Source organism: Solanum pennellii, chromosome 5, assembly GCF_001406875.1.
Source record: "Solanum pennellii chromosome 5, SPENNV200".
NCBI classification, from domain to species: Eukaryota; Viridiplantae; Streptophyta; class Magnoliopsida; order Solanales; family Solanaceae; genus Solanum; species Solanum pennellii.
Window position 1 is genome coordinate 55,107,277 of NC_028641.1, and position 5,589 is coordinate 55,112,865.

The 5,589-nt window shown below is 28.8% G+C and overlaps 1 long non-coding RNA gene across 1 annotated transcript; it reads left to right on the forward strand.

Moving 5' to 3' along the window:
- The first annotated feature begins 2,622 nt into the window (after positions 1-2,622).
- LOC114077376 lies at positions 2,623-5,000 on the forward strand. Its single transcript, XR_003578682.1, has 2 exons — positions 2,623-3,086; positions 4,565-5,000. It is a non-coding gene; the product is annotated as an uncharacterized LOC114077376 (long non-coding RNA).
- The last annotated feature ends 589 nt before the right edge of the window (positions 5,001-5,589 follow it).

The following is a 5,589-nucleotide window of genomic DNA, read 5'->3' on the forward strand; positions in this document are numbered from 1 at the left end:
AAAATGTTTAAGGGGACATCATTTGCCTGTTAGCAAAATATGAGACTCGAACCCACAAAATGTTACTCTTCTTAAACATCGTTTGACGTTAGATTNTATATATATAATATGTAAATTGTTAATTATTATAATTTATAGTATTATTTATACGTTATTTTCTCTATTTTAATATATGTGACACTGATGGAATCTCTAGAGTCAATCAGATATTTTATATTTTTTAATTTTAAATTATTTTTAATAATAGTAATAATCAATGGTATGATTTATAATATATCTTACGTAATTTTAAATAATATATGATGTTTCTCTATTTTAATTTATGTGCTACCAACAGAATTTCAAGAGTTAGTCAGATGTTTTATATGTTTTTTTTAAATTGTTTATAATTTAATAGTAATAATGAATGGTATGATACAATAAAATTGTGATGATGAAATGATGATACAAGCTAAAGGGCACATTGGTCCATGTGAGCAAAAGCTTATATGAAAGCTACAATACGATACTATTTTGGCCAATAATATTATGTGCTTATTGAATAGTTTACAACAATACCTCGATGGGCCCATAGTGTGAAAGATAGGATATATATGGCATTAAATTAAAAGTTTATGATAGTTTTGTCAATTAAGCCCCCAACAGAGTAGTGAAACTCAATTGTCCAAGCAAGTGAATACCCAAGAATAGCTTAAAATGATCATAATACACTTAAAAATAATTAAATAACCCTAAGCTAACATGTTGACTTTGTGTGTGCTAACTTCCTTTTATAATATAGTCCTAGATAAGGTGTTCGCGCCAGTGCGTGTCCCATATATATTATTTTTTTTATCTTAATTTATGTAACACAAATAAAATTTAGAGAGCCGACTAAATTTTTTGTAAGTGTTATTTAATAAGATATTTAAGTTGTTAATTAATCGCAATTTATATTACTTTTTAATGTCATTTTGAAATAATATATGTTATTTCTTTATCTCAATTTATGTGACACAAATGAAATTTAAAGAGCCGACTAAATTTTTTGTAAGTGTTACATAAAAAGATATTTAAGTTGTTAATTAGTCGTAATTTATAGTACTTTTTATGTTATTTTGAAATAATATATGTTACGAAAAAATGACTTGGATTGCTACCTTTTAATAAATAATTGTCTATCTTAGCATTTTTTTTGAATTACCATTTATAACAATATATAGCAATAATATGTTAACTCTGCATTATATATCAAAAATGAATTATGTATGCAATATATATGTATTAGAGAAACTTACATAAATATACTATAATAAAAAATATTCACCATTTATAGCAATAACAATTTTTTTTCACTTGATCACTTTTTTTCATTTATAACACAAGTTTAACACATATTACAAAGAACAATTTATTATTCACATATAATACAGGTTTAAATGATGGACAATGCATTTATCACACATTTTAATACACTTATAATACAATGTGATAATTTTTTGCACAACAAACATAAAATATTTCAAAAACAATTATAATTCAAATATATTGCATACATAATTCACTTTTAATACATATTACAGATTTATCACAATATTGTTGTAAATGGTAATAAACAAAAAGTATCGCTAAAATCAGTAATTATTTTATAAAATATATTAATTCATGTAATTTTTCCTATGTATTATAACTGTTTTAAAAAATATATTATGCTTGTTTGGTAAGAAATTGACACATTATATTATGAAAGTATTAAAATATGTAATGAATGAATTATCCATCAATAGAACTTATATTATATGTGAATGATAAATTATTCTTTACAATATGTATTAAAATTATATTATAAATGTATTAAACGTTATAAAGTAAAAAAATTTATTATTACTATAAATGATAAATGATTTTTAATAGGGTACATTGATGTAAGTTTCCATGTATAGCCCACATTTAAAAAAATGTCCACGTAAAAAGATGGTACAATTGAAAAATCAAACAAGCACAATTCTTTTACAAGCTTGAAAAACTGAAAATACCATAAATGTCCCTGGCTGGAAGCCGTATATTATCAAGGTTACATGTAATTGGTTAAAATAATGTAAATTGACCTTATATTATATTGTATACAGTTATTAATTAAATATGCTATTAATAAATTGGTAGATTAACTGTTCTCTTCTTCTTTACTTTGGAAGAATAGACTGAAGTAATCTTAGCACTAAAATATTCTAAATTGACCTAATATTATATTGTATATACAATTATAAATTCAATATGATGTAAATAAATTGGTAGAGTAATTGTTCTTTTCTCCTTTACTTTGGAAGAATAAATTGTAGTCTGAAGTAATACTTAGCACGTTATAGGCCCCACATTGTTAAGTAAAACATACAAACATATTAATATCCTTGTGGCTGTTTTGTCAAATTAAAAGATAGTACACATTTAGCATGACGAAATACAATGATCTTGAACAGGTTAATTAAGAAAATACCAATATTACCCTTTACCAAGCAGGGATGTTGATGGAGAGGAGTCTGCTTTGGGCAAACTGCCACTTATATTATAGTAGAATATAGAATAAATATAATATATATAATATATAATATATAATTATAATATATATATATATATTGTGTTTCTTTTTCACGCCTCTTCATCTGGAAATGTGCTCTTCTCCAGCTAATTTTTTTCATCTCTTCTTCTACTTTCTCAGGATTGCTCTCCTCAACTCTTTCTTTTGTAATTTCATTCTAATTTTGCACATTTTTCTACCTTAGTAGGTGTAATAATCAGTCATCTAAACGGTCGATATTAACTTTTTAGATTGAGTTTAATTTTTAGTGTTGAAGAACATGATTTGAGTGATCAAGCTCAGATCCATGCTTAAATTGAGTGAAATTAAGATTTCTCTGTTTTGTGTTTTTGTGAATATGAACAATACACACCGTTTCTCCTCATCTTCATGTAGAGATGCTTCAGATCCAATTTCACATAAATGAATCTTTGCATGTCAGCTCAGATACCATTGTTGATGTCTTCGCCAGCTCTCCTACTCTTGTTAGCTTGTTTAGCAACAAAATCGTAGCTGATGGAAGACTAAAGAGGTCCAATGTGTTGCTCTTAGCTCAGTTCCTCTATTTTTTGGAATGGGATTTTCAGGGTTTAATGTTTTCATACTTCTTAGGATAATCAAGCAGAAGTACCAGACCAAGGATCTTGGGTTTCTGCTGATGGAAACATGATATTTATCTTTCATTACTAACTGATTTTGATTACCTAAATTGGAGTTATGTACAAGCAAAATGATGGGATTGAGCAACATGCTCCATTCATTGTCATTCTGAAATACCGTCTGTGTTATACATTAACTACTACCTATGCTATATGACATACAGTTATTATGAGCTTGGCTATGTTATGCCACTTGAAAGTTGGATAGTAGTTGAAATTCTCCAGCAATGTTATTGTGTATGTCTTGAGTGCCTTTCTAAAATGAACCTCTTGGACAATTTGCTTCAGTATTGCATCTGGTAGAGTTATCTTGTCATGAAAATGTTAAGAGTATCTTTCTCTCTATAGGAAGTATACAGTAGCTACCATTGTAATCCTAAGACCTCATCCCTTGGACGTTTCCCTTTTGCATGATGACTAGCCCATTGCATCTGGTGAATTTTTCCTGTCATGAAAATGTATGAAGTTTCTTTCTCTCCATAGGTAGTATATAGTAGCTACCAGTGTCATCCTAATGACCTCATCCCTTGGACGTCTCCCTTTTGCATGATGACTAGCCCATTGCAGTTCATACACCCATGGACACATTGCTACCTTAGGATCCTCCTTCATATTCATTGTGCTTTTAAGCAAGTGAAGAACAAGTTGGAGAGGCTCTCATCCTCCGGTCTTCATAGTTGGTACACATATCCTTTGTGTACAACTAGTCATATCAACCAGTCTAAAAATAAATAGCCATTTAGAAAGACCAAGGTTATTGCATATTAGTTTTTTCTAGGTCCATATTTATAAGCACTCCTTTGTCTCAAGTATAACTGCTTTATGGAGAATTTGTGAGTGTGAAAACATGATATTGAAATTTGTCAAATGATGCTTCTTGAACCTGTCTCTTAGAATTAGGATAGGGTGGAACTTTGAATTAAGTTAAACTGAATCAAAACCATTTGAAATGAATATTTTGTAGGGCAATTAAAAAAAATCTGAGACAAACAATCATTTCTTCATGAGGCGCTATATCTGTTAGATCCAAAGCCTTTTCTTAACACCTTTTCTTATATAAGTTTATAGAAAAGTTTTTGTGCCTTCAAATTTGGACATTTCTTGCATTAAGTTCTCTTTCATATGTTATACTGGTTCTTTAATCTATAGTGATGCTTCAAATTGTTCAATTAATATCATGACCAGAAGATAGTGAACTCTTATTTATAAATGTCGTGCGTGAGACTTTCCAGATTGTTAGCCTTTGTTCTTTTCAGATTGTTCTTTAGTTGTCAATGATTGGTATTTTTATTAAACCAATTGAGTTGATATTCTTATGAACTTACTAAATTACATATTGTGGTTATCGTAGAATTTTGCAAATCAATGGCACCGGGTGGACGTGTCTTCAAGCAGACTACACTTACAGGGGAAACTATTCAAGCTACTCAATCACCGGATGAATCAAATAACATTACCCCTGTTGTTATTACAGGTAACACATTTTATTAAATTTACTAGTATTAAGTTATTGGCCAAGTTGCAACCAAAAAAATTAACTATTGAAACTTCCATCATGTTAAACTTTTAACGAGAAAATGGACATTAGCTCAGTATCTCAGTATCTGAGGATTTGCGGATGGTGAGAATGAAGTTAGGCAAGTAAAGTAGTAGGATAAATGAAGTTGATTCTTTTTACTCTAGTCAAAATCATTTAACCTCGGATGATGGGGATGATTAGCAAGTTACTGATAAGCAGTTAATGATAATTTAGAAATGAAGCTTGTTTAGCTTTGATTATTTCTACACATGACACTCTTCTTTTTGATACGGAATGGAGTTTCTTTCTTTCAAAGTGAAATCTAGAAATTTTTAGCTGACAGTCAGATATTCACAATACACAATTGGAGTTGTAAATAGTGAAAGTACAAAATCTGTAATGGTAGTTTTTTGATTACTCATCTCTTATGTGTTCTTTAATTTCTCTCCTCTCTTTCCTATATTTTCGAGTTGCTAAAATGATTTTTATGATGATCTTAATTGTTACTACAGTAATTCAATCATTAATTCAAGATATGTGGATTTAACTTATGAGGTTATCAATGATATTTTAACATTTTAAATGAAGCACTTCATGATATCACCTATAATCTTACACACATTTTTCTTAACCTCAAAGCCATTGAATGTTTGTATGTGTAAAATTTCAATTGATTTTGCTTTATCAATATGTTATATATGTTACAAAATTCACTCTATGGAGTAAAAGAATGTTGCAATAGATAACATGTAACAACTTCTTTATCATAACTTGTATTTGTCAGTCTTGATTTATGTTTGACCAACTCTCCTTTGTTTGTCAGTCTTGATTTATGTTTGACCAACTCTCCTTTGCTT